General features: G+C 50.8%; 1 protein-coding gene across 2 annotated transcripts in view; it reads left to right on the plus strand.

The window, feature by feature from the left end:
- The first annotated feature begins 564 nt into the window (after positions 1-564).
- The window catches only part of Casz1 (castor zinc finger 1), a 146,724-nt gene continuing 121,807 nt past the window's right edge, over positions 565-25,481 (plus strand). Inside the window, exon 1 of one of the 2 annotated variants that reach the window (XM_052717353.1) lies at positions 565-655. The gene's annotated coding sequence lies outside the window, so the exon portion shown is untranslated. Of the gene's footprint in view, positions 656-740; positions 866-25,481 lie in introns of those variants that run through there. The other variant, XM_052717354.1, reaches the window with a different exon arrangement.

Consider the following 25,481-nt stretch of genomic DNA (forward strand, 5'->3'; position numbering starts at 1 on the left):
ACACAGTAAGGTCATTCTGTGCGGCCTATCTTGCTCACTTAAGGAAGTATTTCTTGCACAAGGGACTAAATGAAAACCCCCCTTGCAAAGAGTAAGTGCAAAGAAAATATCAAACCGGGAAGATTCCATTCGACACTTCTAACAGTCTGACTTGCAAAAAAGAGCCAGTTTTCATTGAAAAAGTAGGAATCAAACTCGGGGTGTTAAAGGGTTCAGAACAGCTGGAAAGTAACGCACCCTGCCCCTTTCTTCTGTCCCAGTCTCAACTCCATTCATAGGGTGTAGAAACCTTCCGGAACCGCAAAAGGGAGCAGTGCTCTCTGATGCTGCTTCGCAGGCCGATCTCGCCCGCCGCGCGCATACACGGAGCCCAGCCTGGGCGGTGGGTGGGAAGAATGCAAGAAGGGAAGGTCTGGGGGTGTGAGGGTGGAGCGGAGCCCGGCCCCACGATCCGGCCCGGGTTTTGCATGCCACCCACTCGCCCATTCGGCCGCGGAGAATTCCATAATCACAGCGGGCGAGAGCAGAGACTGGGAGCGAAAAATCCGGGATCCGGCAACTTTGGTCGCGCATGCGCGCCCGCGGCGCTCCATCCCAAACACACACACATTTTTCCCCGGACTTGGAAAGTCACCCAAAGCCGCCCCAAGTGCAGGTAAGAGACTCGGCGCTCCTTCAACCGCGGCCCCCCCCAAGCCCTCCACCTCTGCGGGCCTATCGGGGCGCTTTCCGGCTTCACCCCTGTCCCGGTGCAGCCCACTACCCCACGGGTTGCGGCTTGCTGCAGGGAGCGGGCGAGCGAGAGAACCACCGAGCCAGCCAGCTTGCGAGCAGCGGCTGCCACCCAACTCCGGCCGTACGGGAGGTAGGGGGCTCAGAGGGCTGGCACCCCGGCGCAGGGCGGTGCGTCGCCCGCAGTGGCCAGGGGAATGCCCAGAGAGTCGCTCCGGGGGAGGGAGGGCAGCAGCTTCTGGGGGGTCACTTACTCCAACTGAGGGGTCGGCGGGGTAGGGGAGAAGAGGGGGAGGTGCCAAGTACGAGTACAGGACTTTGCAACTAGGGTGGGGGCGCCTTCCGCGCTGTGGGCTGGGGGGCGCAGGTGCTTGCCAATACTGGGTGATTATTCCTTCTCCCACGCCCCCCTCCACCTGCAAGGGGGGTCGTGAGCTGTCTTGAGACGAGAAGGAGGCAGGGGTGAGGGGTTCCTGGGGTGACTTTGCAAGACTTTGCCCAGGGGAAGGGGTGGGTGGGGATCTCCTCCAGCCGGCTCTTGTGCCCCGACACCGGGGTGTGTGTGCTGTCGGCAGAGGTAGGCAGTGTTCGTGTAGGCGCAGGGTGCCAAGGGGAGCCCCGGGTGGGAAAACGAAGACAAGAGGGTTATTGGATCGGGGGAGCGGCGCCCCCTTTTCTATCTGTGCCTGGGAAGTTTATCTCAAGTGCGCGGCTCCGAGCGCGGCAAGTGGCGCTCCTCACTCTCTTCCCCATCCCCAAGTCTCCCCCGGCTCAGGCTCGCGAGGCTAGGTACTGAGAGTCGGAGCACCGGCTCAGACCGCTCCGCGGTCGGCTGAAGCTCGCCTGGGTCTGGGGAAAAGTTCCGGGGAGTTGTGGCGGCTACTGTGTGTGCCGAGAGAGAAGTTGCGCCCAGGGACTTGGGACGCTGAGCAGGCAGGCCCGGTTGCGGGTGGAGCGGTGAGCTCCGGCGCCGGCGGTGGGGGGACCTCTCTCTAGGGGTAGGAGAGGATCGGGTGGGGTCTATGACCCTAGGTGGGCTGAGGAATACCTGGGGGATCGGCGTTTGGAGAGGAGGATCCCTGAATCCAAGGGCATAGGGCTGAAATCCGCTCTTGGTAGAGGACAGAGAGGAGAGTAGCTTATAGGGGAATAGGGGACAGTTAAGGGGAGGTGGCTGGGCCACTGGGCCACTTGGGTCGAGCTTCACTGTAAAGGAGCGTCAAGTGGTGACTGACGAGTGTCGGGGAGCGGGGCTTCGAGGGGTGCGCGGGAATCGGGGGACCTGGCCAGACAGAACCACAGTCCTGGAGTTCCCGGGACAGGGGGCTGAGTCGTGCGCCCGGGGTGAGCCGGCCGGGCGGAGCGGCGGCCGGTTTATTTTTACTCGGTGGCATTTGTAGAATGTGCAGCTGATGACCGTCGGCCGCCAGGAAGTTTTGCTTTCTGTTCTTTCTCTCTCTTTCCGAAGCCAGAGCGTCCAGGAGCGGGAGAGACGGGGAGCCGGGCCTGGGAGGGGAGGGGGGGCCTCCTAGGGTGGAGAGATGAGGGTAGGGGCGCGTTGGGGCTGCGGGCGGGGGTGCCCCGGCGCGGGCAGGCTCAGGGCCACCGAGGAGCGGTTGAGCGAATGTCTGTCCCCAGCATTTGGACGCTCCTCTGCGAGGGGAACAGGTGTATGTGCTGTCAATCACAGCGGGAGGGACACTTTGGGGGCGTAGATTAAGATCATAATAATAGATTTTTCTCTAGGGGGTGGGCACAGATTCTTCTTCCAAGTCTTCCCCGACCGGGGTCCGGAGTTGGGGGAGGAGAGGAGTGCGGCCAGGGACCGCTTCTCCCTGCTTACAAGTTTCTCCGGATTCAGCCTCTGCTGGCGAAGCGGGCCTTGGTGCGGCGAGGACCTCCATCCAGGCACACTGGGACGGGTGAAGGTGCGGGTGCCTAGATGGAAGATGTGACCAGCAGTGAAGCAGGAATAATAATACTACTCCTCCGAGCCTGGAGCTCCCCTAATCATGGCTGAATCTTGGGGAGACTGGGGGTGTACGTTGCTTCTCCAGACGAGTGGGGGGGGGTGCGGTCCTCAGTGTGTGTGTAGCTGTCCAGCCAACACTTAGTATGCTCACAGAGATTGTGGGGTGGGATGGGGTAAGAGACTGGAGTAGTCTCTGGACAAAGTTGGTAAATTTAGGCCGTCTCCAAGCTGGTACAGGCGCGCGGTGAGAACGCACAAGGGAACTGGAAAACAGATCGTCTGGTAACGTTGGTGACACCCCTCACCCCGTGCCCAGCCCTCGGCGCGCGCGCATGTACACACACACACACACACACACACACACACACACACACACACACACACACACACACACACACACACTCGCCGTCCTAAAGGGAGCTGTCCCGGCTGAGCAGGAGCAGCTGCGCCAGGCGTGGGGCGGGGGGTAGTTGGTCCCCGGGGGCTGCGCCCTGACTGCGCTCCACGTGCCCGGAGGGGGCGCTGAGCAGATCTGCGCCCGAGCGCAAAGCGCTTGGCTTGTGCCCTGCTGGCGGCCAGGCGGAGCGTCCCAGACGGTCCTCGCGCCCCGCACTATCTCAAGCAAATGGAACCACTTTCCCACTTCCCAAACTTTGGCTTTGGATGCTTTGCCTCTCACTGGAGCGCTCAGACTCTTTCCTGGACAGAGAAGGGGAACTTCTTCCGTCTTTGCAGCGTCCAGCGTCTGTCTCCCCGGAACCTGGCGCATTCGAAAGACACCCCCTCACCCTATCTTGTTAGCCACCTCAGAGGCGGTTAACGAGGGTTTATGGGGAATATTGTTGAACTTCAGTAATCAGGTTTCCAGCGATCTTATGCCTCCTGTTTAATTTATTAGACTAGTTATTTATTCTGTTGATGATAATCTGTTGCTGGTTTCTATGGAGATGTTAAACTGATCTCTTTCAGAAATCAAACTCCATATGCACTAAAACGTTTAAAGAGCCAGTGCCTCCCTCTTTCCCCCCTTGCCCTTTTGTGTTGTTTTGTTTTTTAGACTTTGCACCTTCGTGTCTTGCTCTGGGTATCAGAGCATTTTATTTCCTTCTGACGAAGGAGAGGAGCTCGGGAGACTCCCGCTTCGTGGCAAGTACAGCTTATTATGGCTAACAGAAAGAGAAGGCTTTGATCCCCAAGTTGCGTCACCATTTAAAGCAGACCATCTCACCACCGATCCCTTCCCTACCCCCCCCCCCATCATAGAAGAGCAAAATTCTTTCAAGATCAAAGGGGCCAATCTAAAAAAAAAAAAAAAACTATTGTTTAAAAAAATAGGAAAGTCATTTAAATAGACACCTCCTCCTTTATATCTGCTCCTTTGTGTTTGAATGATTTTTGGAATAAGAAAAACAAAACTCAACTCATTTTTTATTCTTATTAATAGTTTATCTTGCCCCTCCTCTCAATTTAAAAAGAAAGTTCAAAGTTAGATTTCTGGGGCTGAGGGGGTTGAGGTATATTTACTTTCTTTGAGATCCTGACCATCTGTTTTTGGGAATTTCGCCTCTGGGAAGAAGGGAAAGGGTTTTCACTCAAAGTTAATAGAGTGCCTTAATTTTTTTTTTCTTTTTGGGAAGCAGTCACACAAAATTTTTAAGTCCTAAGTTTTTTCTTGCTTTTAAAGAGACTATCAGTGACCTCTGATTGGTGTCTAAAAGTATCTCAACTTTCCCCCCTTTTCTCCTCAGTTCAGATTTTTTCCTATTTTTATTTTTATTTTTCCTGTAGATTTGTGACTTTGGTGGTCATGGTGGGGAGGGGGGGTCAATGAAATAAGAAAGTGAAGCAGGAAAAAAAAATAATCTTGATTGGTGACATTCTGAAAAATTACAAACCTACCCTGCTCCGATATTTATCACGCTGACAGATATGATACAAAGCGATTGCATTTCGTAATGACCCTTGGGGACTAAGTTGTAGGTAAAACCATTTAATGCATTTTTAATATTAAAGTAAGAACTAGGTTCCATTTTCTTGGAGGTAAGAGGAATGGATGTCCCTTTCTAGAGCTGGTGTTCTTTGAGTAGGCTGTTTAGCTTTTTCAACTAGAGCCCCCCCCCTTACATTTCCATTTACTTTGTGTGTGTTGGGGGTTGGTGTGTGAGCCATACACAGGGCATTTGGCTTTCATAAATAAATTTATATCTGGCCAGAAGGCCCAATACTAAATAAGAGCTCACTTAAAAAAAAAAAACAACACATGCACAACAACCCACCAAAACTCCACCCCTGCTATAGGAAAGAAAACAAGCAATATTTGCCCCCCCCCCCCCGCCCTTTTCCATGGTCTTATTTTGGAAAGGGGTGCAGTGGTGTTGCTTTTCAGTTCACAGGAGGGAGGGGGAGCCGATCCTGTTATTTTCCTCTTTGCTGTATTTTAAATTTTTGTTTGATTTGGATTGCAAACAGAGCAAGGCTTAGGAGTAAAAAGAGCGCTGTGGCTTTAAACTCAGGAGTTTGCATATTCTCCTTGTATCTTTCCCCTTTGCTAATTATTGTGTTGTTTTCAGAGCAAATATGTCATATCCATGGCGACCGGGCAGGTTTATTGTCTTTCTGAAGCAATAGCTCACATAAGTAATTAATGACTTTCTTTTTTTTCCTCTGGCTTAGGTTAAACAGATCATTCAAGGAAAGTCATCTCTCTCTCTCTCTCTCTCTCTCTCTCTCTCTCTCTCTCTCTCTCTCTCTCTCTCTCTCCTCTCTCTTGTTTTTTTCTTTTCTTTTCTTTTTTTTAAAGCTCAGTAACATAAGAACATGAGTTAGAACAAGAAAATACTTTAGTTAAGAAGTCAACAGCTTATTTTGCCCGGATTCTTTGAAAGGCTGAAATGTCAGCTTAGCTTTCAGACCTAGGCACTGCCATCTCCCACCCCTGAGCAGTGCGGTCCATGCGTGGGCTGGCAGCCTCCTGCCAGGTTGTACACAGGGAGGCCTGGAAGTGTTGGCACGGGGGTGGGGGGGGGACTGAAGGAATTTGCTTTTGAGGCTGGGGGGGGGGCAGCAGTCCAATGAGTATTTCTCCTGTATTTAGCAGAATTTAATTAAATTGTTTACAGGAAAGAATTAATGAGTCGGTAGTAACGTGCTCCCACCTCCCTCCTTTTTCTTGGTCTGGTTAATTGGAAGGACGAAGTCTCTCTCTCCTGTTCACCTTCAGCATCCTCTGGCCTTTGTCATAAGTGCTTTTTCCCGGAAAAGTAGGTTTTGGAATCTCCTCAGCTTAATAGTTGAACAGGATAGAGTTTAGGTTTTTCTTTTCTATTTTCCTGTTAGACTTCCAACTCAAAGAAGATTCCTTCTCCTCAGGAATCTACAGCTCTGGCCGATCAGAACTTAGATATTGTAACTTGTGTGTGTGTGTGTGTGTGTGTGTGTGTGTGTGTGTGTGTGTGTTTGTGTAAGAGAGGGCCCTTTTAGCATGTACAATTGCATGGATGACTAAGGTCCCTCCAGCACAGGGTGACAGCAGTAGGAAGGTAGAGGCCACCTCTCCCCTTCCTTCAACAGTCACCTTGCATATTCTGCCTGTTTTAAATGGACCTTGCTAGTGAGAATCCTTATGATGTCAGCTTTTAACTTTAGAAATACGTTAGCTTTTCTATACGCCAGCTGCTCTTTCGCTTTCCCCAATAACATTACTCACACGTACACTGTCTTCCTTACCTCTTTTAAACGTTTCATAGAGAGCCAAGGGTTTGTGTGTGTCCTTCAAAAGGGGGGTCAGAGAGAGAGGCGCTTGTGTTGTCCTCAGACACAATTGAGAAGAATATTTGCCTCCTTCTGAACTAGTGCGGAAAGGCTGGGAGTCGATGGGGAGGGTCTTCAGGCTTTTGGTACTGACAATAAAAATATAAAGAAGAGAGATTTATTTGGCATCTGGTTTCTGAAGAGGAGAAGAGAAGGCCAGGCAAGCTTGACGCTGAGACTCCAGTAGAGCTATAATTGAGCCCGTAACCTCTTGATGTCTATATCAGAGAAACAGGCATGAGCAGAGGGAACGGGTTGAGGCAAACAAGCCTGCTGGAGGAGCTGGGGGCAGAGGCACAGGGAGAGGGAGATAGATTTAATTTATAGACATTTTAAAAACTGTAATTTCATTAGGATCTGCTCTTCCCTTTCTCTGAAGGGCAGCCCGGCAGACCGATAAGGCCGGTCCCTCTGCCCGGGATGCGTGTGTGGTTTGCTGGGCGCAAGTCTCGATGTCTTTGCCAGCTTTGAGCTCCTCTTGGTTTCTTCTCTGCCTACTGGCTGCTGCCGCCTCTCCCTTCGTCTACATTAAAACCCCCCAGTAGCTAAAAGTCAGGTGTGGCTCTGGCTGCCCTGGGATCTCCCCTCTGGTGCCACGCTCTTTAGGGAGCGGGTCTGTCTACTGCCTGGGTAGTGGCATTTGGGTGCCTTCCATCTGTCACCCGGCTGCCTGTGGTTCCAGTGGCCAGAGTCCATTGGAGGAGGAGGACAGCCCCTATCATCCCCCATCAAGTTCACCAAGTTAAGTTGCTTTGGTTCTGAGGCCACGGCTTGCGGGGGGGGAGTGCCAAAGTCTGTCATAAATTCTGCAAAAATTAATCAACCGTTTAAGAGCTGCATGTTAACGAGGTTTTTGCAGGCAATCTGCCCCCACCCCTGTCCAAAGTCCAGCAGAGTGAGGGGTGGCCTGCCCTGTGAGAGGGGAAGGGGAGTTGTCTTCTAAAATCACAGTAATTGAAGATAACTAGAGAGAGGCCAGAGAGAGATGCACTATGGGATATGAGTCCTCAAGTGCCCTTGGTCCATGTTATTGGGGCCCCCCCTGGGGCCCCCTTTCGATCTGGGTTTGTCCCGTGTGTCTTCTGTGGAGAAGACACGTAGGGAAAGAGGGGGGTGGTAGAAGGAGAGAGGGAGAGAGGAGAGAGAGGAGAGAGAGGCACATAGCTCCTTCAGAACTCATTATCATTCTTAATAAGTCTTAAGGAATACAGAAGAGCATTGAGTGTAAATGCTGGGTAATCCTAACACTTCTCAAGGTGAGAGGAGTCTTGAGGACACACAGGAAAGAGACAGCGGCAAGGGAGGGGGTCGGAGGGGGGCCTAGGGACCCTGGCAGAGTAGAGGCCCAGGCTTCAGGAGGGTCCTTACAAGGCCTGGAAGTTGGGGTGGGGGCACCCCAAGATGTCTGAGGTGGGAGGGGTGGTCTGAGTGAACACAAAGGGGGTCTTTAAGATGGCTGTTTTCTGGGGAAAGAGCAGGGAGGACGACAGCAGCCGACTTGTTTGGAAGGGGTGGGCAGGGGCCACAGGACCTTTTGCTTCCTCTTGGGTTATATCCCTAGTACTTACGCAGGCCTCAGGCTCCTGGAGGAGGTCCAGGCTGGGGCAGGGGTTCGTAAAGGGCTAGTTTTGTTCCATACCCCTGCTTCCAATCCCTTGGGATTCTACAGCTGTAGCTGTTCTAGGAAGCTGGATGGACAGGGTGGCAGCCAGAGCTCAACTCTGGACACTAGGTGGCTTAGAGGATCTGTGAGGCTTGCCAAGCAGCGAAGAACTGGCTTTTTCTCTCCTCTCAGCTGGTGGGCTCCACTGTGTGTGCGCGTGCGTGCGTTCGCTCTGCCTGCTCACTGCCAGGCAGCCTTGATGACAGGCAGGAGGCAGTGGGCACCGGCCCAGGGGCATAGCCCAGCTCAAGGGCTGGCCTTGCTCCGATCGGTTCCCGGGCACAGCAGGGATAGACCAGGGGCAGCTTCCAAAGGAAGCCACCAGCTAGGGACACCAGCAGGGAGAATGGGAGTCTAGCCCGTGTTCCCTCCTTATTCCTGCCTTAGCTACAAGGCACTCTGAGCTTGGGATGTGTCTCTGAGATGTACGTGTCCCTTATTGAGAATCCTCTTAATATGAAAAAAATCTCATAATCATAAATATCGCTTATACTTGGAGGGGTCTCACAGATCTTATAAACCCAGCCTAAGAACCCTCCAGGGCCCTTTGCTCTGGTAGGCTGCTTTCCAGTTCTCAGGGACGGGGCAGCAGCAGGATGGAGGCAGAATGGTCTTCACCACCACTCCTAGCTGCTTACCTCAGCCCTGGGAGAGGGGACCACTTCCAACTGTCACAAGGGGGGCCCTGTAGGTGGAGCCAGGCCAACACACAGCGTATCCTCTGTGGAACCAAACTGTACTTGGTCAGGCAGGTGCCCCAGGTCAGGTCACAGGCGGTTTCTCCTTGCCTTGCTTACGTTCTCTAGGCTTCCTAGGCACTCAAGAAGGTATTAGCCAAGGTCATGTGCCAGCCTCAGAGGGTTTGCTCTGGGGAGAGGAATGGGCCTGGCAGTGAGCACAATTCAGGTTTTACCTCCCATAGTGTGCTGAAAAAAAAAAAAATTAAAAAACCAAAACCAAAACCAAACTGTCTCCGTCCTTTGTAAAGCTACTCCTGGGGAGCTTATAGAGTGTGCGTGGGAGTTTGAGGTGAAGGCTGGTGTCTGAGCTGGCGTGAAGTCCACAGGGAGCAGGTTGGGTTAATGGCGGGTAGATTCTGCCTTTCTGTTGTTGAAGAGCGGTAATGGCCCAATTGCATGCCCTGCGTGTGCCTTGCTGACGAGATTTACTGAAAGGAAAAGCTGTGCCCTGTCTCCGATGCTGTGTGGGTGAGTTAGTCCGTGTGTGTATGTGTGTATATGTGTGATGTGGTGTGTGTATATGTGTGTATATGTGTGGTATGTATGTGGTATGTGTGTTTGTGTAGTGTGGTGTGTGTATGTATGTGGTGTGTGTGTGTGTGTGTGTGTGTGTGTGTGTGTGTGTGTGTGTGTGTAAATGAGAAGAAGGGGTGGGGGAATGTGTTCTGCCAGGCCTGGCACCCTTCCCCAGCACTAATTGCTGGCAGGGTACCCACAGGGGCTGTGCCAGCATCTCAGCCGCCCCCTCGCCCCAGGGAGCTCAGCTGTGTGGCTTGCTATTCGAGGGCCATTTCCGGGCCCACTAGTCCTGGGGTTTCTTGGGAATTTCAGGGAAATCTGATTCTTGGGGAGATGGTGGGTCGCAAGTCTGCATCTCTGGCTGAGGAGAGAGAAGAAGGAGACACTTGGGCTCTGACTGTCTACTCCCCTGTCCTTCTGAGCTCTGAGTCTCTGTGTCACTTAGGGTCTCATGAGGCATGGCTGGGTGTTTAGGCATTAAGAGATTCTGTTCCAGTCTGGCACTGTACAACACCTCTGTGACCTTGGGTAAATCATCTGATCTCTTCGGGCCTCAGTTTCCTGTCTTGTCAAATAGCCTTTGACCTCACTGCCTGTGCAGAGTGGGTTGACAGTCAGCTGGGTTCCTAGCTGTGAATGTCCTTTGAAAGTAATTAAATGTAATGAAGAATTTATCATGGTCATGTTGTCAAGTGCAGGATGTCCCCAATGTCAGATGAGCCGGTTTTATGTAATCTGGTATGTGTCTCTAAGGGGCCCCCTGTTGAGTTCCTTCCAGAAAGGGCCTGGACACAGACTGTGGTACTGGGGGTTGTGTGTTTCTGTCAGATTCTGAGTTGGTTCTTTTACTAGGACCTCAGGCCAAGTTGGCGGTGGGGGGGGGGGGTTGCTTTTCTGGCGGTCAAGGGGATTTCATTGAAGATATAGGGTGGTCCTTGTTTCATCCTGTGGTGTCCCTGGTTACCATGAGGTGTTATGTGTATTTTCCAGCTGGTAAGACCGGAGACCAGCGTCATTTGAATTTTACATCTATGACTTAACTAGCCTGTTCTCATCTGTAAAAGGGGGAAACTTGCTCATTATATGTCTAGGGTCAAGAATCCATTTGCTGTAGGATAATGGGACGCTGGTTGGAAATCTGAACTTTGTTTCATTTCTCTGGCTGCCTTGGGGTCTTCCTGATATTTTGAGTGGGGTGAGGAGGCCCACATGTGAAGTCAGTTTTATGCTGTGACTAGTGCCATTGGTTTCGCTTTCCCATTGTGGTTAGAATGGGTGCTTGGTGGGGCGTTTGCTGATTGGGACAGGACATGGGAGATGGAAGGCTAGGGGCAGACCCAAAGACTTGCCTGGGGTACCTGTGGACTATGCTTGTGGAGAGAGCTTGACAAAATGGGACTTGGAGACCCGCTGAGCTGAATGTGAACCCTGCTGTTCTCACTTGGGCACATTAACTCTCCGATCTGTTGTTTCCGTGCTGTGTAAAATGGGACTGGAATTCCCTCTCTGCTTCCCATAGTTGCTGTGATGGTTAGGGGACAGGACAGTGAGTGCAGCTAGCATATGCTGAGGTTCGCTGGAGGTTTATGCTGCAGCATGGTTCAGCGCAGTTTCCTGTCTGCCCTTGAGTGGGCCTGTCTTGGAGGAGACTGGAAAGGATGGGAAGAAAGGCCGCGGGCATGGAGACAGTGACCTGAGGAGGTGAGGTGGGGGGCGCTGGAGGGGCGAGGGGCACTTATGGAAGATGAGGTGTATGAAACTCCATCAGCCTCTCCCATTTCACTGTGCTATGCCAAAACACTCCGGGTCTTGTTTCACTCTCCGAGATCTGGAGCAGGTTAATTTCCATGACGAACTCCAGGCCACGGGCTTGGAGGATTTATCTAATTAAACTGATGCTTTTTTGCTAAGAAAGGAGGAGAGGGAAGTGGAAGGGAGAGGAGGAGGAGAAAGCACACAGTAGGAGGGAAGGAAGAAAAGAAAGGGGCAACGAAGGAAGGGAGGACGGACAGACGGACGGACAGACAATATGCTGGTGGGGAAGCGAGGAGCCTGGCTGGCAGGTCATGCTTTCTTTTCCTTCTTGTCTTCTTTTTCCTTTATTTCTAAAATAGTTTTGAACTGGGAAGGAATTGTGGGAGGGTTTGGGGCTTGAGGTTCGACCCAGCAGATCCAGTAGCCACTGCTCTGTGGCCATTTCAATTAGATTGAAAAATCTAGCTCAAGTACTCCCTAGTCACATTGCCTAGTGCTGCTGGATTGGACAAAACACACACATACACACACACACAAATATACACACATAGGCACATACACACATATACATACACACATACATACATACAGACACACACAAACATACATACAGACACATACACAAACAGACACTCACTCGATACATACACAAACACACACACAAACATACAAACATACACAGACACACATCAAACATACACACACAGAGACACACACAGACATCTACATGCAGAAACACATACACACAGACACACACATACACAAACACACACACACACTCATATACAACATTTATAGCATCACAGAAAGTTCCATTGGGCAATATCTCTCTGAGCTAGGGCTAAATGCAGGGGCCCCCAGGGGACAGTGGTGGAGGTATTGTGAGGGGATGTTCAGGGACATTCCTGGATGTCTGAGAGGACTTTGGACCTGGAGTCGTGGTCTCTTTGGTGTGGGCCCACCTTCTCTATGATCTGCCCTAGCACACTCCTCCTCTATCACTCACTGGTCTGGAGTTAGGTGGAGGCAACCTCAAATTCTCCTCCTGCCTAGGATCTTTGTGGCCTCGGGAGAGTCTTAACTCTGCAGAACTGGAGTGTCAGAGCCCACCTTGTTGGGTTCCTGTGGCCATTAGCTGAAGTCACGAAGGAGGTACTTTATGGAGACGGCACACACGCAGTTAGCACTCAAAAGCAAATGGCACTCATTGGCTGGCAGGAGGGCTCAGATGGTAAAGACACTTGCTGCCAAGTCTGATGACCTGAGTTCGATCCCCGGGGATCCACACGACGGAAGGAGGGAACCAACTCCTGTACGTTGTTCTCTCACCTCCACAGGAGAGTTATGGCATGCCCTTCCACAGAACAATGTAAAAAAAAGTCACCATAATCATTATCATTGTCTTCATAATAGGTATTGACTGACAAGTTCATGGAGACACTCTCTTATCAAATGCTGATTTAGTCACAAACCCCATTTTCTAGAATTAATTTAAAGAAGAATGTCCACCAAATTCCTGCTTCCTGGGTACCTAATTTAGGTTCTTTCTTTCCATCCACCCCTTTGTTCTTTTGTAGGACAATTTAGAGTTTCCTAGAGTTAATCCAATTCTATTGCTTGAGAGGTGGATTCTCTTCACTCCCAACTTACTAAGCATGCATGTGTGTGTGTATGTGTGTGTGTGTGTGTGTGTGTGTGTGTGTGTGGTGTCCACACGTGAGCACACATGAACTCGAGTGTGCGCACACACAACTTTCCACTGGGCAAGACACAGTAAAAGCAAAGCAGAAAGAGATCCACCCCAAAGAATTAAAATAGAGGAGTGTAGATGTGACCCTGGCACTGCTGGATGGGTTATTTCAGATGGGGGTGGGGGTCAGTGGCCTCAGGAGGGACGTGTGTGTTTATTCCCGGACATTGCCCAGTGCCCTGTGTGCTAATGCGGGACTGAAAAGTCCCTGCATTGTGCAGGCTCCTTCCCCCGTGAAAAGGCAATCGACTCAGTGAGTTCCGAATGGATTGAGGCTGACAGTAAAGGGGGATTTGGCAGGGGTAGAAAACAAGCTTCCCCTAGCCTCCAACCCCCCCGCCACCCCGACCTCACCCCGGCTCACTCACCCCTCCCTAAATTCCCAATGCTTGTTTGGTTTTTAGAGGGATTTTGCAAAGAATTGTGATTTCTTTTTGTATGTGTCCATATTTGCCACTGGGGTTGTGTCTAGGCCTGCCTTTCTGCCAGGGATGCCTCCTCCGACTCCCAAGTTGCCATGGCCCAGCCCCTTGCAGCCTTGGTGGTTCCACCAGCGATCCCGAATGAGTTAAGGGCTGAATCCACCCTAGACCTGGCTGTACGTTGTACTCCGGGTTTCTGAATGAAGCGATGTGCTGTGCTCAGCATGATTGGAGACTGTCTGCCCCAGTGACCCAGCAGCCCCCGCCCTGCTGGGCTCCACCATCTTTCATGGACCTGCTGCTAGGTCCCAGGACCTCCTCCCAGGCAACTTGGCAAGCTGATAGCCCATGCTGAGGGGGCTTTGTCTGGTTTCCTCCCTACATCCAGCTTCCCATTAGAAGCCTATTTGAGTTTTAAAAGAAAGGGCACACCATTTTGAGCTGGCATCATCCCTGGTTTGAAAAGAAGACTTCTAGCTTTGAGGGTTAGTGCATGCCAAGGCTCTGGCCCCTGCCACCACCATTCTCTTCTCCATGATGTCCATACCCATCAATCAGCCGACAGATATTTATGTCTCAGCCCTCGACAATGGCCTCACATCCTGAGACCTCCCCATTTAAACATTTCCAAGAGCCTCAGAAGGGAACTGTTGCTACCCTGCTGATCTCCCCTGGCCACACTCTGCATGGGTACAGTGGCATTGATTAGCTTTACCGTCCAGCCTCCAAAGAAAGGTGGAGAAGCTTCTATCCCTGAGAGACAAGAGATGACAAGATGGACTCACTGGGACAGAATTACAACCTACTCCTTGGAGGTACATCTGTCCTCCTGTGGCTAGTGATGCCCCCTGGCACTCCTCTCTGGAAAGGCCAACTGGGATCTCCTTGCTTTAAGAGCTAGACTAGAGAATAATGTTAAGTCTGTGAGTTCAAATCCCTGGCCTTTTGTTTATTGGGCTTGTGGCTTTGACGTATCTAACTATTCTGAGCCTCAGTTTCCCCATGTGTAAGAGAGAACTAGTGATAATACCTATGGTGTGGGGTCGATGTACAGGTCACACAAGGACTGGGCACTTGATTACAAGCAGTAGCTATTGTTCCTACCTTTAATGCTCCTGTTGAGTCCTTTCTACCCGTCACAGGAGGGCAGGAGAGCAGTGGGTTCAGATCTGCCCCTGTTCTTTGGTTCAGGACCTCCAAGACCAGGATGGAGTCCCAGCGCATATGACCATCAAAAGTTGTCTTAAATGCACTTGCCAAACAAGAAAGGCAAACATACTCTTCCAGTCCAGAGCCCTGGAGGGAGGAACAAGGCTTTTGAGAGCCGGGGTTGTGTTCTTGGGTGTCCAGGCAGCAGTCTCTGGGCTGGTGGCCTTGACTGTCTGGCAAAGAAGGAGTCTACTCCCAGATGCTTCCGCCATCTTGGTTCTCTTCACCTCTCCTCGTCGAAGGGAGCCTGGCCCTTGCCCTCCCCCAGCAGCAGGTGGCCTTTGCAGCCTGGCACCTGTTCCTGGAGGGCGGCTGCCAGGAAGGCGCCAACCCCAGTATCACCCGCCTGGCCTGAGGGAGGGAGGTGTGTGTGCTGCCTGGAGGGGTATTCCTGGGTCTGTCCTAGTGGAGAGGGTGAGAGTTAGAGGCGGGCCTTGTTCTCTCAAGCCAGAGCCCCCTCCTCACCCTCCAGGTGAGTCACAGGAGAGCTGAGATCTGTGTGCCGGGGACTTGCGGGGTGGGGGTGGGGGTGGGGGTGAGGGGTAGGGTGGGGTGGGGGGGAGTGGGGTGGCTGGGAGGGGTGGGGAGGTGATGAGTGGGAGGATGCGGAGGAAGTCATTGAGATGGTGCAGGGGAAGGGTCTTGTTTTGTCCCTCGGGTGCACATTAAAGCTGAGTTGCTTTTCCATTTCCATTTTACTAAAAGAGGAAGGAAACAGACATTTACTGAGCGCCGACCGTGTGTCAGATCCTGTGCTGTGACTTTTTGTGGGATTGAAGGGCACAAGGCAGGTAGTGGATCGATGGCCACTGTACCTCAGGAAATAAGCCTTGGAGAGATCACGGAACTCCATTAAAGAGGGCCAGTTGATTGGTGGTGTTTGCTTGGTTTTGCTTTTGTTTAGATAGGGTCTCAATTTGTAGCCCAGGCTGGACTTGAACTCTCCACCGATCCTCCTACCTTAGCCTCCTGCATGCTAGGATTACAGGTGTGTGCCACCCACCATGTCTGGTCACAGTTCGGAACCCAGGTTTGTCTGACTGTGAAATGAATGCTTTCCATCATTCAAGCACTGGGAAATACAGAACCACATCTTAACACAAATTTTTAAAAGAGGTAAAGGGAAAAAAACTTGCCCTGAACTTAATTATTACGACATACTCTTTTTTTTAAACACCTAGTGTATTTCCGTATTTTTTCCTTCGGTCACTGTGCGTATTCATATAATGTATATTTTACATAATTGTGATCTTTAGAGGGTTTGGCCAGAGTTGAGACCCTAGATGAAGGTCTCCTGAGCTGAGGCCAGAGGGGAGTGATTGACTCTGTGTAAAATGGGAACCCATGCTTGATGCCCAGCCATCTTATCAGTCACAGACTCTAGAGAAAGAAGCCAGGCCAATGGGCAGGCAAGCAGGGCTCTGTGTGTTCTCCTGGGTTACTTTTGCCTGCTCGCTTAACTGTTGGAATGCTCCTTTTAACTCACTTCCCTTTCGCTTTTGACAAATGGGCATATTTGTGCCATTTTCCCGAATGACCTTCTCTCCTTGGGGTAATGAGAAAATGAAAGTCTTAGCTAAGTGCTTTGAGATATTCAGATATAAAAACGGAGAGCGGAGTGTTGTCATGGCCCCTTTGCTGCCAGGGTGCTTTATAAAGAGGAAGTGCGGCTTGGGGGGGTGAAGGTCGGCTGGAGGATGAGGACCATTGCAGGAACCCGTGTCTCTCTGGGTGCAAGGGTAGGGGAGTTTGGGGCCTGGCTCAGGTTGGGTGAGGTTTTGGTGAGGCTCCTGCCCATCTTCCAGGTACACACTCCAAGGCCAGGCACCCATGGCCGAGGTGATTTGGGTCACTCAGGTAAAGCCCCCAGCCTGGGTTTAGATCTTGTGGATAAATGATCCGATTTAAGGAGATCCCCCTGTGCCATCCTACTGTCTACCTGTGGTAACACAGGGAGTGAATCCTGCCTCACCTAAACAAATGCCTATCATGAGAACGATTTTGAAACATGGAAAAATATTTATTTATTGGAGAAAATATCCCCTGAATGTCCAGTGTTGAGACGGCCACCAGAGAAACTATGAAAGTTTGAAGGACATCCCCTAGATGAAAATTACAGCATTAGGGAGGTGGGACTCCGGCTGATTTGTTTTTTATTTCATAACATTTTATTTAAATTCCCCCTATGATTAACAGCCAACAAAGCTGAAGTGCCAGCCCAGCGGGGAGCCCTGGCAAGGGTGGGGGGCGGGACCACGCCCCAAGAGGGCGCCTGCACCCACGGGCCCCCGCAGGGCTCTGAGCTCACCGGCTCTGCCAGCCCAGCAGACCTATGAGCTCTCTGGAAGCCGAGGCGGATCGGTGACTCAGAACTCCGTGTTGTGCTCCTCAACAATAGCTTTTGTCCTTTGCCCAAAACCCTGGGCCAGTGTGTGAAGAAAAAAAAATTAGAAAATTATGAGATAGTTTGTACTTTCCTTACCAGTTGGTGCCAGAGCTGGGTTCTTTATTTATTCAAGGTGGGGAGGCAGGGAAAGGCAGGGTGGAGGTGAGGGAGAAGGGAAAGGAAAACAAGGTAGAAACTCGGACAAGGCCCAAGAAAGGTCTATACCTTGACAACAAACTTTCTTTGTTTCCCGGGTGGGGAGGGGAAAAAAGAAGGAAAAAATGTAGAAAGCCAGTTGGAATGAATACAGCTCCCCGGGTCGAATCCACGCATGGGACTGCTGCTGTAACTTCCTCCTGTGGGGCAGGGAAGCTGATTAGTGGTGCTTGACTCTGGGTGGCTACAGGGGCCCAGCTAGAAAGATTGAGGCAAAAGTGAGGAGCAAGGATGACCCAGTGGTGCCTGATGTTCTATCCCATAATGATTAGCAGTCAATAGTGTGGTTCCTCACTTCTGCCTGGGCTCTCTCTTCCTGAGAGCCAGGGAGATGCTCGGTAGGTAAAGCACTTTCCTTGAAAGTATGAGAATCTGAATTCGGATCTCCAGACCCGTGAAAAGTTGGGCAAGGCAGAACATACCTGTAACTCCAGCACTGGGGAGGCAGAGACCCTAGGGGCTCTGTAGCCAGCCAGCCAAATTGGCAAGCTCCGGATTCAGTGAGAGACCTTACACAAATAAGGCAGATATGTGTCTGTGTGTCTATGTGTGTGTGTATCTGTGTGTGTGTATCTGTGTGTGTCTGTGTGTGTGTCCACAGGAAGACGTGGGACATTGAGCTCTGGTCTCCACAAATGCTAGTGCATGTGTACCTGCACATACACATACTACAGACACACACACAGAGACACAGACACACAAAGACATATAGGCACATGGACATACACACAGACATACAGACACACAGACACACACAACACACACTCAGACATACAGACACACAGACACACATAGATACAGACACACACAGAGACACACACACACACACACACACACACACACACACACGACTCTTCCTGGAGTCTCTGCTAGTGTAACATTTGACATCTCAAATACCATGGAGATCAGAGTCAGGTCCAGTGTGGCCTTATTTTATTTAATTTTTTTTGAAATTTTATTTATTTTTATTTTATGTGTATGAGTGTTTCCTGAATGTACGGATATGAATTGTATATATCCTGGTGCCTACAGAGGTCAGAAGAGGGCATTGGATCCCCTGGAACTGGAGTTACAGATGGTTGTGAGCCACCATGTGGGTGCTGGGAGTCAAACCTAGGTCCTACTGGAAGAGTAGCCGTCTCTCTACTCATCAGTTTAAGCTAGAACCTTCTACCCAATGTCCTCCAGAAGAGTGAGAGAGTTGGGAACAGAGGCAGGGGGTTAGAGTGTTATTGTGTGTGTGGGATTAGGTGTCAGGTTAGGTGTATAAAGTGTTTGTGTTTGTGTGGATGATGGTATGTATGTGACCGGTTGCCTATGAGTTGTGTGAATGACTGAGTTTATGTGTGTAAAAGATTGAGTGTGGTAGCTATGTGTAACTGGTGCTGGTGGGGTATATATGAGCAATTGCATATGGACTTGTGACCGTGTGTGTAAATGAGATGTGACTGGCTGTGATTGTCTGAGGTCGTGTGTGTAAAAATGTGTGATTGTGTGTGCATGACTTTATATAAGTGATTGTGTAGGAGGTTGTGTGTGATTGTGTCATGTGAGTAAATGAATCTCTGCCTGTGGAGATGACTGTGTGGTTGTATGTGTCCCTTTAATTGTAACTTCTCCCTACTACCGCCCCCCCCCCCCCACTGTAAAAGCCAGGTAGATTAAAATTGGGGAGAGAGGGTTACATCTCTTTTTTCAAGAATCAGTTTGTCTGCCTTCCCCAGACCTGCTCTCTAAATGCTCCTAGGAGGCAGCCTGGGCCTGAGCTGAGTGGCTGTCCTTGCTTCCCTTTTAGTGCTGAAGGTAGTGTAGGAACACTTTGTGGCCTTTTCCAGAGATTGAAACGGGAAAGAAAGGCTATGGTTCAAGGTAAAGTCACAGAGGCCAAATGTATCCTTGCCTAGGACTCAGTTGCCTGTGTCTGTGGCCCTGATTAGGCCCTAACCCCACACACCTTGCTCTGGGCTCGGGAAGCTGGAGCTGTGAGGCTCACATGACCTTTAGTGTGCCCACTTGGTCTTTTGGTCATCATGACCTCCAGAAAGGGAGCTCAGGGATCATTGTCTTTGGAAGATGAAGAAACTGAGGCTGGGGGAGGGAAGGCTGTGTACTCTCGGCCCCTTAGCTAGTCCATGACAGTTTTGGAATCCAGATAATGCCTTTGGGGATTCTCCCCCAGTGGCTTGAAGCAAAGTTGACCAGTGGCACATCGTAATTATGCACCCTGTACTTGTCCCTCTTGGGGATCGGGTTTCATGTGGTAACTGGGAGGAGAGGCTGGTCCTCTGGTTTAGGAAATACGTCTTTTGAAGGAAGGTCTCTAAATGGGGAGACACCTGATCCGGTTTCTAGTTTGCAGTGCCACCAACTAGCAGCCATATCCTAGGACCTGAACTTCATCCACACGAAGTTGAATGAAGGGCGAGACCCAGCGGTTCCTTCATGTCTTCCCACTTATCATGACTGGAGCTTCCTGCCACCCTCCAGAGTCCCAGCTGTGCCATGTAGCAAGTCTTCTCCCACAACCTGTCAAACCAGAGATGGCAGTTTCCCTGGAGCTCCCAAGAGCTCCTGCCTCTGTTTTGTACCAGGCAGAACCTCTAGCAGACTCTGCGGGCAATGCCCCTGGCCTGTGCCCTGTGCACCTGCTCATTGATAACCACGTGTCTGCCTGTGCCTCAGGTCAGAGCCCTTTGGTTTGAACTTGCCTTGTACTGAGAGGCTGAGATGTGAGAAAATTATGAGCAGGGGAGAGGAGTGGGACCTTGTGACAAGTGGCAGCTGTGGAGAAAGGGGCAGGCTCCATGCCCAGGGTGAGCGCCATCTGGGAGGGAGGCCTGGCTTCCAGCTGTGGGGGCTCTGGAAGGGCAGAGCCTGGGAGGAATGATTTTGAAGCCACTACTATGGAGATTAAGGGGATGAGAATGTAAATCTCAAGTAAAAAGGTAATTGAATGTAATAGCAAACACTGCTCGCTCTATGTTAATTTTAGCTCTTCCCCTGGATACAAGACGCTGTATTAGTGTTTTATTACCATTTTGTTTGCACTAATAAAATAGTAAAATTTATTTCAAGGAAGTTGAAGGATGGTTTTACAATGCAAATTTGAAGAAATTGGACTTTTCATTTATGCCTCAGCTATTTTAAATCCTGACGGGTGTAAATTAGCTACAGGGACCGAGCAGACCCCACTGATGGGGACTTTGGAGGCAGGAGCCCTGGCAAAGGTTCCAGACTAACTGAGGGCAGAAAGTAGAGAGCACTCTTTGGAGAGGCTGAGGCCACTCAGGTGCCTGACTGGGTGGGACAGGGTGGTGGGTGAGGGTGTGCCAGGCATGAATGACTGTGGGCGTAGGCAGGTACATCACACACTGAGTAGGTAGGAGATATATGTGACCATGGATCTCAGATCTTTATCTTTCCTCTCGTTCCTTTGGTTTCCTTCCTGTCCTGACATTGGCCTGGATTAGCCTGGTGAACCCCAGGGGAGCTGAGCAACTTCTTATTTTGCCTGGACATGACAGGTAGACCAGTTGTCCAGATTACACTCACTTTCTAGAAAGAGACTACAGATTTTAGAGAAAGGAACCATTGGAATTTGGACTTTAAAAACAACCAAAGACACAGGCTAGAAGCCAACCAAACAGAGACTGATAGACAGATCTGTCCTTCCTTGTTCTTTCTTCTAGTCCAGGCCAACGTGAGAAAGTAGACTAGGACTTTCTCAGTGAGCTAGCATCCTTTCAAGTGGGGACAAATGACTAGCCAGACCTAGGTGTGGTGGTGTCTATAAACCACAAAGAGTTGTTTTTTTTTTTTTTAAAGCCAAGTGGCCTGGATTTCAGGGAACCAGAGGTAGGTAGAGAGGGAAAGGAAAAGGGTGGTAGGTGAGGTTTGCTTTGAATTTTGGGTGAAGAATTCAAGTTGGGTCTTGTTTTATCCAAACCGGTTTGTTTATCTCTGAAAAATTATCAGCAGCAATGGCCCAAAGGGATGCACTGGGGACCCACTTCCAAAGGGTAGGGAACCGAACAAGTGTTCTAATGTCTGGTGGAGTCAGTAGGGTGTATTGCCCAGGATTTTCTGGACACTTGCCTGGTGCAGGGGAAAGAGTGAGTTGGTTTTGCTTATTTCCAGCCCCAACCTAGATCATTCTGTGTGGGGGTGGGGGGTGTTCCAGTATATTCTCTCTCCCTTGATTGGGTGGAGTATGTGTACATATGCATACTCTCAAAGGTAGGTGCACTTAAGGAGAAGATTCGGTGTTGACATTGGCTAGATCAGAATGGGAGAGACTGGAGGGGTCTGTCAAAGACATTGGACTCGCTGCAGAAAACTCTTAAGAATGGTCTTGACTCAAGAGTTGGCATTGGAGCCAAGAAGGGCAGGACAGGACAGGCCCCTAGCTTCTCCTGGTGGCTAATCTGTAGGACCACATCTGGAGCAGAGAGGGCTCACACTGACTTAGGTGGTGGGATACATATACAGATCAAGCTACCCTCCAACAGCAGGGCTGGTATTCCCATAGAGGACAGCGATGCAGAAAACCTCTCCATCCTGGCCTCTTTGGGATTCTTTCGGATGAAGAAACTGTGGATGGATTTCTGGGGATCATAGGGTTTAGAATATGCAGGCGGCAAGGCCTATCAGTAGGCCAGGAACCTCCTCTTCTCCACACCAGCACACTCAGGGGGCCCTGGGCCAACAGCTGAGGAACACAGGAGCAGGGCCTTCACAGCTTGAAGGAGCCAAGGCCAGGGCAGGAAAGGTATTGCCTAAAGGAGCAAGAAGTGAGGAGGTTTAAAAGGGAGGGTGTGTTGTTTGGCTGTGGAAACTTCTGGAGCTCTTTGAGACAAGGGAGATGCCCTGCTGTGTACCCAAGGATTTAGACAGGGCATCAGGCAGGGGGTTACACTCCAAGGAGATTTCAACCCAAAACTGTAATTACTCAGGGAGCAGACGGAAGAGGAAAGAGGATTAGTGGGGTACCCTGCTGAGCCTGGTGGTGCAGGTGGCACCAGGAGTGCCTGGCCTGGGTACAGGCATCTGCCAAATCTCTTCACTTGGCCTCTGGACTGGGGTCAGCGCCATGGTGGTCTTCCCTAAGAATGCCCAGGACCCTCAGGCACCTCTTTCCTATTTTTATCTTTTATTTTTATTTTTTTACTTTTCTAGCTTTATCTACTCTTGACTGTCCCCAAGCCATCTCTGGAAGCTTGAGGGGCCTGTCATCTGCTTCAGTGCTGTTCACCCCCCCATCTCTCTTCCTGTCTTGGCACCCCCTAAAGTAGAAGGACACTCTATTCTGATGGATTTGATTTTGGGACCTGGGGTATTATGTATGAGCTGGGGACAGATGCGCTGAAGTATGTGCCGCTGTTCTGCCTGGCCACAATAAGCCCTGATCTGTGGGACCTGTGGGATCTGGGTGAGCCTGTGGTCTGGTGCCCAGGGCTGCCTTAGTTTCTACTTAAACCTGAAAACAAGGAGGTTGGACTCCAAGACTATCCTTGCTCTCATCCCACTCAGCTACCTCTTCATCCCCCAGGTGGAGCACGGTATGCCCCAGTATTCTAACCCCCTGACAAACCTCCCCCACTCTCCTGCACCTGTCAGCTGTCTCATGGACTGTCTGGCTTTGCTGTCTCCCATCCCATCCTCCCAGGCCAGCCCCACCCAGCCTCCACCCCTCAGTCCCTTCTCCCCCCTTCCTGTCTCTGCCGCCGGCTGTCTCTACCTGCCCATCGTCGCCGACACACCTGAGGAGCCCCGGCTGCCTAGTGGAGGGTAGGCACAGCTCAGGGTGTTTACCAGACAGCCGGGATAAGGTGTTAAATCCTGTTGCTGTCTTCCCAGGGCCAGCTTCCTCAGATGGCTTTCCAAATCCCTAATCTTGGGGTACATCCATGCCCAGCCTGTGTTTGATGGGAGCTTTCCTGTATGATTGAAGCTCAACCTAGCAGGATCTGTTGTTGGGTTGGGTCCGTATTCCTAACCAGGGAGCAGTGACATGGGTCCAGCCCTTCCTCTCTTTGGTCCTTCCTTCCTTCCCTCCTTCCTTTCTTTGGGACTCTTAGTGAGCAGGGGTCCGGATGGCCCCCAATCCCCTCACCACTGTGATCACAAGGCTACCTACTATCCCCGGGAATGTGGATGTGTCAGGCAAGAGGGTCTGGTTTAAAGAGAGATGGAAGGCTGGACCTGGATCACCTCTGTGGGTCTCTGGGAGAGATGGCTGTGTCATTTCTCTGAAATGGCCACAGATGGCTTCTTCTCTCCCGACCCCATGCCCCTTCTCCTCCCCCAGGCAGCCAGCAGGCTCTTGGGTTCCCCAATAGGACAGCCCTGCCTCTTTCTAGGTTCCCTCATGTCACTGCTGGGCTTCAGGTGCCACAGGGCTCCCCGACCCTCCCAGTCTTACCTCAGTCATCACGGTCCCTGGCTTTCCTCTCTGTGCCCTTTGTGCCCTGAGAGTAATACAGGGGTCCCCTGAGAGCCAGTTGTGAAGAGACACAGCATCCACCTTCGTGCTGGGTCCACAGTCAACTTCTTCAAGGTCAAGGCTATGAACTTATTGATCAGGACTCTCTTGGGCTCCCATGGTACTAGACTTCCCAATTTTATTTGGAGGTTGTTTGTCTCATGTGTGGTTGAACAAAGATCAAGACGTGGAATAGAAGGAAAATCAGGGACAGAGCAAACCTGGAGCGTGATAGTCGCATTGAGAATGAGGGGGTGAAATTAATTCATTAGAAAAACTTGTTTCCCGGCTTTGCTCAGGCGCCTCCATTTTAAAAGTCTACGTTTACAATAAGTCGCTAATTAAAATACGAAATTAAGCAACAGCTCTGTTTTTTTTTCCCCCTTACACTTTAATTGCATGATTTTTTGTGATGTAATTTCTGGAAACACCCAGCGTGCCTCACAGGGTTGATTGTTTGATAAGCTAGAAGCACCTGAAACCGGCCCAAAAAAATAAATATGTGAATTCAAGGGGAACTTAGGGTAGATTGGAAATGACAGAGAACTGCAGACCGCAGGACCAGAAATATGTAACAACAACAACTTCTCAATACAGACATTTATCCCCCCCCACCACCACCACGTACACACACAGTCACACCAATCTGTGTGTCTCAGGGAGGGGAAGCCAAAATCAAATCCAGACCAAGTGGGGCTGTCACTTTGTATCCCCTGTCCCCAGGCTGGTGTCCTGGAAAACAAAATCAATACAACTGGGAATTCCCCTGAGTCTGTTTTGACTTTCGGTTCAGTAGTCTGGGTTGTCCACATTCATCCCTGCCTTCGAGAGGGATTTTCTTCGTCCCCCTCATTCTGAGCCAAGCCCAAGAGTAGGTGAATAGGGATAGTTGCTATCCCTCCTGGGAAAAATAAGTCTCTCGGCTGGCCCTGTGTTCCTGATTCCAAGGAGGTGGGGACCTAGGGTCCAATGTGAGAAGTGAATGCAGACTCTCCTCGTCCGCCCGCCTCCGCCTCCTTTGAGACAGAGACCTAACTAGTGCTAAGGCCCTGCTCTGAGCTGACCCGAGAAGTGAGAAGGAAGCTGGGTTTCTTCAGCCACGTGGTGCCTGGAGGACCTCAGGCCAGCATCACTGAAGGTGTTGGGCCCTCTTGACACAGGATGCGGGGCAGTGGGTACGTGTGGGACACAGGGAGTCTCAAAGTCAGTTTCTTTCTCTACCTACCGGTTGAGTTACTAACCAAGCGCTCCAGTAACTTCTTTACATCTTCTGCTACCAGGGAAAGGGAACCGCTTCCTTTTAGGGGCTTTAAGATACACTTTCGGCCAAGCGCTGGGGGCGCACACCTTTAATCCCAGCACTCGGGAGGCAGATGCAGGGGGAGCTCTGTGAGTTTGAGGCCAGCCTGGTCTACAAAGCAGTTCTAGGACAGCCAGGACAGTTACACAGAGAAACCCTGTCTCAAAAAACACCATAAATAAATAAAATAAAATGAAATAAAAAATTTGGGAGGGGGGCTGGAGAGATATGGTCAGGGGCTAATAGCACTGGCTGCTCTTACAGAGGACTGGGATTTGGTTCCCAGCACCCACATGGCAGCTCACAATGTTCTGTAACTCCAATTCCAGGGGATCTATCATCCTGTTCTTGGGCACCAGGCATGCATGTGGTTGGTGCACATACATACATACAGGCAAAATACTCATACACATAAAATAAAATAAATCCTTAAAAATACATTTTCTCAGCCGGGCGGTGGTGGCGCACGCCTTTAATCCCAGCACTCGGGAGGCAGAGCCAGGCGGATCTCTGTGAGTTCGAGGCC

This window comes from Peromyscus californicus, unplaced genomic scaffold, assembly GCF_007827085.1.
Source record: "Peromyscus californicus insignis strain IS unplaced genomic scaffold, ASM782708v3 Scaffold_5__1_contigs__length_169319896, whole genome shotgun sequence".
Taxonomy (NCBI): Eukaryota; Metazoa; Chordata; class Mammalia; order Rodentia; family Cricetidae; genus Peromyscus; species Peromyscus californicus.